The sequence below is a fragment of the Quercus lobata genome, chromosome 2 (genome assembly GCF_001633185.2).
Source record: "Quercus lobata isolate SW786 chromosome 2, ValleyOak3.0 Primary Assembly, whole genome shotgun sequence".
Classification (NCBI taxonomy): Eukaryota; Viridiplantae; Streptophyta; class Magnoliopsida; order Fagales; family Fagaceae; genus Quercus; species Quercus lobata.
The window spans coordinates 38434059-38445021 of record NC_044905.1 but is presented as its reverse complement, the minus strand read 5'-3'; positions in this window follow the sequence as shown (position 1 = coordinate 38445021).

The window sequence follows — 10963 nt, the reverse complement described above, 5'->3', positions numbered from 1 at the left end:
AAATATGGGATAGAGCACAACACAAGATACAACAAACTGGAAGATATTATTAGATTCAACAACTTTTTTACATTAGACATTGGAGACTCTGTAGAACATCTTACAAAGACTTACAAGGACTGGTGATTATACAAGGCTTCTAGGGGATTTCTTTCTTTTTTCACTCTTGCCTTTACAAAATTACAAAGGTGCTATTTATAGAATACAAAGCTTAGAGATAATGTACTATATTTGTCTCAGTAGATAGTAGGGGCCGAAATGTCTGGTCTGCAAGTGGCAGGATGGTAGGGGCCTGATTGAGTTCTGCTATCATCATAATTGTGCATGCCAGGATAGGTTTCAGAGCTAATGAACAAGTGTCCATTTTGGATGGAGGAGTGATCTGTCCTTGGATGAGTTTCTGAGGAGGGAGCAGGGATGCTACTGTTGTGGATAAGGATGCCACGTCTAAAGATGATTCTGGAATTTTTTTTTTTTTTTTTTAATTTTTTAAGTGTTAGAGGTAACTAGTCCCATCCATCTCTTCCTTGGAACCATTCATCTTCTTCAATATTGACATCTGGATCATGGTTATGATAATAGGGGTCATCAAATCCAATGAGAGGATTGGGCATTTCCCAGTGATCATCATGTGGCCATTGCTGTCTACACACTTCTGGGTCCATAGGTACTATTTCAGGGAAGATTCCTTTGTTTAGGGATTCTGTCATTGTGAGAGCATGGTAACGGGATACCCAAGATGGGTCTCGATGTGTATGTGGAGTGCCATCTGGATTGATTACCCAATGGATTTCTGCCGGGTGAAAAATTCCTTCTGTACGGATGTCTTTTTTGGAATTAAGCTTTGCAATCACACATGCTGAAGTAATCTTTCTTCCAAATCTTGGATGTTCTGTGGTAAGATACCTTGTCCACTGTCCATCATGAGCATCATTCTTCAAAATTTCAAACCAGAATTTATGAAAATACCTGTTTTCTCGTGGGAAAATATATGCATAAAATTCTGGCTCAAAATGGAGGCACAAGTAATATTCATTAAGTAAATACCACATGTAAAGATAATGTGCAACCGTCCAATTTGTTATCCAAAAGGCAAAAGGTGTTTTCCATGGCTGGTTTATATCAGGGAAGATGGCCAGAAAATGAGGTTGGCACCTTTTGAGGTAATCATGGAGGGCTTTAATGATTCTTTGGGTTCTAGCTTTAAGAGTTAAGGTCTTTATCTGGTCTTTTATTTCTGAGGGAAGGTCTTCAATCATGCTAAGGATATCATTAGGAGGAAGGCTTGTGGATGAGGATGAATCTGTAACAGGATATACACATAAGGGTGGAGAGAGGATCATGGTGTTAAGGGCTGGAGGTTTTCTTGAGAGATAATCAGTGAGGAGGTTATCTTTTCCTTTGATATGCTTGACTTGGAAAGACCATTGTGAAAACCAATTTGACCATCTGAGTAACTGGGGATGTGGGAGCATTTTTCTCTTGAACTGAAGCATTTTGGGAAAGGAAGACATGTCCATTTCTACTAAAAAATGATGTCCAAGAAGGTGGAACTGGAATTTTTCAATTCCATGTTTGACTGCAAGAATTTCTTTGAAAGTAGAATGGTAATGAAGTTCTGAAGGCTTGAATGCACCACTTTTATAGCCACAAATGCTCCTTTTACCATCAATTTCTTCAAAAAGAGCCGCTGCCCAATATTCATCACTTGCATCTGTCTGCAATACTCGTTTGCCTGGTCCTGGAATCTGTAGGGGAGGAAGCTTTTCAGATAACCTTTTTAATTGTTGGACTGCTTCAGTGTGAGCAGAGTTCCATTCAGGAGGGGATTTCTTTAGCAACTGGGCCAAACAGTTCCTGTATCTGGAGACTTTTGGAATGAAATCTGACATGTAATTCACAATTCCAAGAAACTGTTGTATCTGCTTGGCACTTGTGAGCTTGTCTGGGAATTCACTCAAAGAGACAGCTATGTGAGGCTGCAAAGTATATTTTCCATCTGAAATGTTTACTCCCAAAAAGTCTATAGAAGACTGCCCTATGACCATTTTCTTTTCTGAAAGCATTATTCCTTGAGATTTTACTAAACTGTAAAATTCAGCGAGCAACTTGGCATGGGATTCTTCATCTTTTGATAACAAAAGAATATCATCCACATAAATTAGTGCATTGGTCAAGAGTGGCTGGAATAACATTACCATTGCTTTTTGGAATTGAGAGGGAGCATTTTTTAGACCAAAAGGCATCACAGTCCATTGATAGTGGTGATCTGGAATGCAAAAAGCCGTCTTGTATCTTTCTTCTGGATGAATGCCTAATTGCCAAAATCCTGCTTTGAGATCAAACTTTGAAAACACTTTTGCATTTGAAAGATGCTGAAAAAGGGCACTCTTGTTTGGCAAAGGAAATTTGTCATCTGCAAGAAAGTGATTGAGATCCTGGTAATTAATTACCAATCTGAGTTTACCACGAACTTGCTCAGCATGCTTATTGACATAAAAGGCTTCACATGCCCAAGGAGAAGTTGTAGGTTCAATGAGGCCTTCAGATAGGAGAGTGGATAGTTCTTGGGTGGCCAAAGCTAAGTGTTCTGGATTCATTCCTCTGTGGTTGGCTCTGGTGGGGTTGACATCTTCATTTTTCTTGAATGGGAGGTATATGAAGAATTTTGGATTTTTCCACAAGGGGTTTGGATTTTTAAGTAGAAATTCGGAATGGCTGTTTGCACAACAGTCTTTGATAATCTAGAATTTTAGAGAATCAAAGGGGTCAACTGTGAATAAATGGGGTACTTGGGTCCAAGTGAGAAGGTGTTGCTTATGCATGAGTCCCTTTGAAGACCATCTGAGACTTGGTATCTGGTGAAGAAGATCAAATCCTATGAGAAGGTCTCTGCCTGTAAGGGGGGATCCAAGAACTTGGTGTTTGATGGTCAGGGTTGGAAAGATTCTGATGAGGATAGGCTTACTTTTTAAGGTTATGAGAAATGTTTCTCCATTTACTGCTCTAAACATTTGGTGATGGGGTAGCCAACATTCTTCAGGCAGAATTTTGGGATGAAGGATTGTTGCTACTGCTCCTGTGTCAAATAAAGCTATCACCGGAATAGGTCTAGAGTAGGTATCAAGGAGAAGGTGTACTTGAGCTATGGGTATTGGGTTAGTCAAGGGAGCTATAATTGGCTGGGATGTGAAAATGGCTTGGATTTCTTGTTCTGAATCATATTCACTGTCTGGCTCTGAGTCTTCTTCTGAAGTGGAATAGGCTAGAACTGCCAAGGCCTGAGGGGAGTAATCATCATCCAATGAAAAGAGTGACTCTACATCAGAGAAAGGAATATCTTCTGCATGGATCTGAGCTTGTTCAAGAAGCTTTGCTGCTTTTTCCTTTTTCGGGCAATTTTTTGCAAAATGTCCTGGTTTTCTGCATACAAAGCAGACTTTTGAGGTCTTTCCTTTAAACTGCTTCCTTCTGAGAAACTTCCATTTCTTCTTCCCAAAAGAGTTTTTCTTTTTTCCTACATAATATCTCTTCTTTCCAAAATATTTCTTGAAATGATTTCTCTTTTTCTGTGGACAAGCACAATTTTTCTCATAGCACTTGATTTGCAAGTATTTCCTTCTGCAATTGTCTTTTAGCTTGCTATGGACTTTGTCAATTTCGGAAAGGAATTTTCTTTGGTTGCAGAGCTTTTCTAAGGCAATCAGCACATGCTGGTAGATTTCTCCCAAGGAGGATTGTTGCAACGTTATTTTTTGAAGATTCATCATACGGAGAGTTTCATCTCCTAATGGTTCTGGAAGGGAGTTGAGAAAAGTATGCTTGACATTAACATCATCCATACCATTAAAAGAGTAGTATCTCCTTGACATTCTGTCAAAATGTTTCTCCAAATCTTTCCTTTCAAATGAGCAACATTTCATCAAGAGGAATTCTTCTCGAGCTACTTCTGTATAATGAGTCACTGAGCCCAGAAATTCGTTATGAACAATGGTGAAAAAATCTTCCAACGTTTTGCATTGGGCTGCCTGCCTTTGTCTATATTCTCCAAGATTGATCCACCATTCTCTTAATCTTCCCGTAATCCTTGCTACGAATTTACCAATGGTCTGGGCAATAGTAGCATTTGGAGCTTGAAGCTCAACAATACACCAAGAATACATGCTGAAGATCTCATCATGCCATTTGGACGGAGGAGTATTATCCAAAGTGAACAAGTGTTTTGAATCTATAGTCGGAGAGTAGGCCAACCTTGTTTGATATTCTGGAATAAAAGGAGGTGGAGGAAAAATCGGTGGAGGGGATGGAGGTTTCTTAGGACGAAGAACATCATCTTCTTCCTCTTTTGGTTCCTCTTCCATCATGAACACCTTTTCCAGGCCAAGGTCAGATAGGTCTAGGTCAGCATCTTCAATTATTGGAAGCACCAAAGGTTCTCTTGAATCATTAAGAGTAAGAGTTCTCAGGAATGAAGAAATTGGATTTGGGGGATCAGGGTCTACAGCCAACATATTCATATCTGGAGGTCTAGAAGAAGCACCAACAATTGGATCTGGAGATTGGTTTATCTGTTCTTTATCTGTTTTCCTAGAAAGATTATTTTGAGGGCTGGATTGTTGGTCTAGTTGAAATGGTGCGGTATTTGTGATGCTTGGGAAGATTCCACTTGTTCTAAAAGGATTAGGATATGTCATGGCTAAAGGTTGTGGATTTTGAAAAGGGGAGGCTGGTAAAAATGATGAGGTCAGGGGCAAAGCTAGGTCTTTATATAATAATTGCCGAGGTTGGTAGGATGTATGGACCTGCATTGGGAGAGCTTGGGTGGCTTCTTTCTGTGAGTTCTCCATAGATTGGAGTTGTGCCAGCAACTGTTTTTTCTCTTTTTCCTTTTGTCCAATGAGTGGAAAGGAAACAGACAAGTCTTTCACTGTGGAGGCTATGACTGCCAATTCTTGTTCTACTTCCTTGATTTTCTTCTTCAAATCTTCAATAAGAGAATTAGAGGATGAGAAGGTATGAGTAACTGCTTCAGCCATCCTTTGCTGATTATCTAGAATTCTTGAAAGAACCTTGTTTTGTGCTACAGCATTCTCCGCCTGCCAGTTCAAAACTGCTTCTGCTGAAGAGACCTGTTTTTTGGTGCCATCTGGATTAGTTCCAACAGGATTTTTAATCTTCCAGACATGTTTGGTATTGGCTTGGGGGTGGTCAAAACTTTCTAGTGGAGGAAAGTTCTGGGAGTAGGAAGGTGAAGCTTGGTCAAACATATAACAAGGAGACAGTTCTTGGTTTTGGGAAAGGACGGTAGGGGGAGATTGGTATTTTGGGTTTTGGGAAAGGACTTTTTGGTAATATGGGATTAATGGAGATTTCTGGTCCTGATCATGATTTTGTTTACTTGGAGAGGGAAAGAGAGATTTTTGTCTTCTGGTTCTGGGATAAAGAACATAGTAGTCAAATTTTCCCGAGGGTTCTCCTAGAAGGTCAACTTCTGGGTCTCCTGCTTCATACCTTTCTTTAAGCTTTTGCTGAGAAGATTTTTTCCTTCTCCTGGGATAATCTTCTTCAAAAATTTCTTCTTCTTGACAATCAGCACAATCACAAATATCCCACCATATGTGTCCAGTGGGTGATTTCCCTTCATAGCAAGGCTTTCCATCTTCCCGAAATGCTTTGATCTGGAGACCATCTTCTTTAACATAAGACACTGGTTGAAGCATAGCAATTTGGGTTGGGAAGACCGTTACATCCTTCTTTTCTGATTGTTCTGTTAGAAATTTCGTCTCTACTTCACCATTTGCTTTTCTTATGAAGAGAGGGTCTTTTGACTGGATCGGTTTGGTTGCCTGATGAAGCATCTCATATTTTGTAATCCACGATTCTGGGAAAAGAGAAGCCATCTGATCTTTGGTAAGTTGTCTTGGGACAAACGTGCACATGGGTGTCATTCCTGGATCAACCTGGATCAACAATGCATCATTAGATTGGGCTATATCCGGAACCGCCATATCAAAAGCATGATTCTGCAGCCGATAGGCCAACTGATAGTGAAGTGTGGCAGCAAACGTATCCTGCACTTGAGAGGCTCCTGTAATTTGGACTTGAACTTTAAGAGCATCACAAAGATGGGGGTCTTTTAAAGACATATTGAAGTTTGGAAAGAGAGTAACAAAGATTGTTCCCGCATTTAGAGTGGTTTGAACCGTTCCTATGACAGCATTTTGATATTCCAAAAATCTGGAATCAAGAAGTGAGATTCTTGAGACTACAGGGAGTCCCTTTCTTCCATGGAAAGTCAAAGCCAATCTTACTGCGCCAAAATGAAGGTGTGTATAACCTTGTTTTTGCCATGGGATCACAAATTCTCTGGGGAGAGCAAGGGTGATGAAATTTTCTGTTTCTCTTGCTGGAATATTATACTGGTCAAACTTAGAGGCTTGAACATACTCTTTTACAGTAGAAGACTGAGTGGGACCTAACAATTTTTTTATGGATTTTTTGAAAGAGACTTGGGGTTTATCAAACACAGTATAAGGATTTACAATAGGAAAATCAGTAATTGGTATTTTACTATCTTCAGGTACATGGGAAATTTCATACAAGTAATCTAGCCTATTTGCAGTGGATTTTCGTAGAGAAAGATCAAAAACAGATTTAGTGGTATCAGTTACTTCTAAGGATGAACTTGCCATGATAGTTTCTAATAGAAAGAACTATTTACCAAAGACCTATCAGGACTTAAAACACCAACTTCAGGCTTAGACGTCCACAAGGAAATTTATGGTAAATAAAATTCTTTAAGGACTTTTGAGAACAAACTCCTTAGTGTTCTACTTGATTATCAAATCCAGTGTTCTGATGTGGTTAATACAGAGGTTCCACAGAATGTGACAACTGCACACCACAGAGCATACTAATCAGGACAATAATCAAAGTATACTAATCAAAGGAGTGGAAACTGATCACAGGGCTCTGATACCAACTGCTACTCTAGAAGAGAGGAGAGGAGAGGGTGTAAGAAGATTATGGAGACAGGAAAATTATGGAAGTTGAGTAATGATATAAACTACTATGGAGATGTAAAAAAGAACATGAAAATATGGGATATTCTGGAATTTTTTTTTTTTTTTTTTTTAAGTGTTAGAGGTAACTAGTCCCGTCCATCAATTTCTTCAAAAAGAGCCGCTGCCCAATATTCATCACTTGCATCTGTTTGCAATACTCGATCCCACTCAGTCTTCTACTGTAAAAGAGTATGTTCAAGCCTCTAAGTTTGACCAGTATAATATTCCAGCAAGAGAAACAGAAAATTTTGCCCCTTAACCACATTTGTCTGGTCTGGATGTACTTGCCGACCACCAGGATTATGCGACATCCACCCTCGCCAGATAGAGGCGGGTTTGTTTTGTTCCTCTGTATACCGTAATATTTCTTCCTGCCACGGTATTAATGCTTTCTCTCTCTACTCTCAGAGCATGCACCCAACGGTTCCCCCTTAAATTTGCCTCTTTCGGGTGGTCTATCATCCCAGCAGGACGTACCTCCCAAAAGAGGCTTGGGCAAGAGCCACAAATAGATCTTTTCCCCTCTCTCCACCACCAAACCATACCCCCTTTACCTCTTACCTCTGGCCCATGGCCCCACCATGTCCTATATTGGCTGGGTATAGGCTAGTGGTGCTTGGGCTTTGCGCGTGCTTCCCTTTCAAATTTGTCCAAGAGTCTGCCTGCTGCTTATGCATCTGCCGTGACTAGGAGACTCTCCGTCTGTGTTTGCTGGCCTTTCATGTGGGCTTTCACTTGGTTTCTCGCTCCATTCAGGAGCTGGGCCTCGTATGATAATGGGCTTTACATTTCTTTGGCCCACTTTTGATTTTCTTTACTGCCTGCCACGTTGAATTGTTATTCCTGTCATAATAACTTAATCCTGCTGGACTTCCTTTTGGGCCAGCCATTTATCCCTTTTCTCAGTGGCCTGTTATGGGCACTATTTTTGCTTTTACTTATGAGCTCCTATGTCCCTTTGAGCTTTCTCCTTTGGACATCCATGGCCCGATTGCTTTCTTTGGGCTTCCTCGGTCCGTTTGCTAATTCCACACTCCCATGGGCTTTTTACTAACTTCATTGGGGTTCCCTAGCCCAATAACCTTGTCCTTATCTTTTGGAATTCATGGGCCTGCCATAAACCCCTTACTCTCTTAGTTTACAATTGCCTTGGACCTGCGGCGGCCCTTTCTCACTTTTCTACCTCATACTTTGCCCATGGGATGCTATTTCTTTCTTTCTTGACTTCCTTGAGCCCACTTGCCTCTTCAAGACTCATTTATTTATTTGTTGGCCCTGTGATTCATTATTCCTACCGCTTGGGCCTAATGGGTTTTTTGCTATTTATCTTGTCAATTCTTTGTGGCCCTTATTATTGGGCTTTGCTGTCTGCCTGGGCTTCCACAAATAGCCCTCAACATTTAGCCCCCTGAACATATGAAACGTTCCTGCGATTCATATGTGAATGAAAAGGTGTTTCTGCCCTTCTCTCATCTTTTTTCCTTCTTCTCTTTTTTCGTGGGTCATTTTTAAGCCGTGGACCCTTTCTTATTCATACATATATTCTCCTTCCTGCCGTGAACAGGGCTGTCTCTTTAAATTTCCCAGTTTGGCAGTTATTTTCAAAACAGAGCCGTGGCTTCATTAATTCCATTCCCTTCTGATGGCTGACCCGTCACCTTTCGTGCTGATATTAATGACTTGGGTATTTAAGGAGGAATCCTTCTGCACTTTACTCTCCGTCTCTTACTCTCCCGCCACAAAGGGAAGGCGGTTGCTTCCGATTCTCCTGCCGTCCCCGAGGAAATGGAACGTTTTGATTCGGAGCGATTCGCTGAGGAGGAGGCGGAGCGCGACCCTGACAGCGAATGCACTCCTTTAATCGACCCTTGGTATGAAATCAACCCTCACTTCCCAAAAATCCCTGGTGACTATGTACCACCACCGCTGGGTCGTGTATTGATTACCCTTGTCTGGCGAGACCCCGACGTTTCTTGGGCTCCTTTGGCATCTTCAATCCCCGATCTATCCATTCACCAGGGTGTTTCACTTCCTGTGCCCCTTCATTTTGAGTTTGGGTGTGGCACATCCTCGGGTTGGAAAGAATGGGTTGACAGCGAGCTTTCTGACACGGGTTTCATGGGTTTGTTGCAGTGAGCCGGTGTTTTGAAGGCTATAGTCTCATTTCGCTGCTTGTCGAATTTTCGGGACCTCTATAACCTCCGTTACTTGGTCCAGCGATGGTGCACTACCACCCACACCTTCTTTTTCTCATGCGGCGAACTCACCATGACTTTCGAAGATGTGGCTAACCAATTGATTTTGCCCATTCTCGGCGATACCGATCCTGTTGCCTTAGAGCTTTCGCCTGAGGAAAAGGCCATTGAGGTTGAACTGAGGAAAAGGATGACCGGAAATGCCAAGTTGTCCTACTGGGTGAGTTCTTCCTCTAAGTTTTCTGCTGCTGCCCGCCGTGCGGCTTTTATTGCATTTTGGCTTTGCAAGTTTGTTTTTGGGTCCCACCCCCACTATGCCATAAAACCTTTGTACTTTCGTTTGGCTATCAAAATATCTACGGGGGTGAGCCTGCCATTGGCTCCTATGTTCCTGGGGCACTTGTATGTTCAATTAAATATCCTCCGTAATGATGAAAGTCAGGCTGGGTCCTGCCACATTGTCACTTCTTCCGTTCATTGCACTATACTTTAGCAGTGGTTGTTCGAGCGTTGTGCTCAATACTTGACAAAATGTAGACCTGCTCGGTTTGCCAGAGAGAAGTACCAGAGTTGTTCGAGATTGATCACCGATTTTTGTGGCAGGTTTGAATCTGATTTCCTGCTTGCTTTTCGTTGGTCTGGTTTGAAGCCGATTGGCTATTCTGTGGTTGAATCTTTTGATGAAATTTGGGTGCTGATTATACTTGTGCGGGCTCTGTCATGGGTTCGTTTGTTGATATCGTTGGGACTACTACCCTATTGGTCAGCTTTGATGAAACTGGGATTACCTATCTTGCCGCTACCAATGCCAGATGGCTGCCTTACCTAGCCGATGAAGGCATTAGATTTGTTCACTACCCTGCCAACCGGGTGAGAAGGCAGTTTGGACTGGATTAAGACATCCCCGATGACATTTCTTCCCTCATGGGAGCTCCTACTTCAGTCCGTCCTTTCCTGCGGCACACTGCCTTTGACTTTTGGAAGAAGCGTTTCAGCGCCGTTACAGTCCCTGGTTCGCTAAGGGAGGGTGTTTGCACTTTTCCCATGCACGGTTACTGGCATGCAGTGATGGATTCATTTGTGGCTGAGTTAGCGGGGAGTTGTGGCTTCTCCCTTATTCCTCCTGAAGGGTTAGGTATGGTTATCTCGGTTAACCCTCACCTGCTGCTTCCCTCTAAATCCGTTTTGGTGTATGCTAGAAAACAGAGCCAGTCAGCCATTTTCGAATGGGACGCAGAGAAGAAAGGATGGTTTTGGCACGCTAGCGACTATCCCCCTGGTTGGGAGAAAAAAGTTAAGGTAATCAATCTCTCTGTACCGAGCAAGAAAGCGCCTGCCAAATCCAAGTCTGCCGGCAAAACCAAGCCTGCCACACCACTGCCTCCTGCAGGTGCTCCGTTGGCTAACAGGACTCGTGGTAGCAAAATGAAAACTACTCCTCACCCCATATCTGCCACTGAACGGAGGGTAAGTTATTTCTCCCTTTTTTCCTTTTTCGATAAAATTTCTTAATTTTCTCGCGGCTAACTCGCCAATTTCTTCTGCCTCTTTCCTTCTAGTCTAAGCATAAGGAAGACTCATCAGCTACCCACCCCATTTTGCTCGATGAACCTGAATTTGAGGTGAGTCCCTTTTCTCCACTTCTTTCTTCTTTCTTTTTCGCACGCATCCGCCACGGGTCTTTTGCTTTTTTTTTTTTTTTTT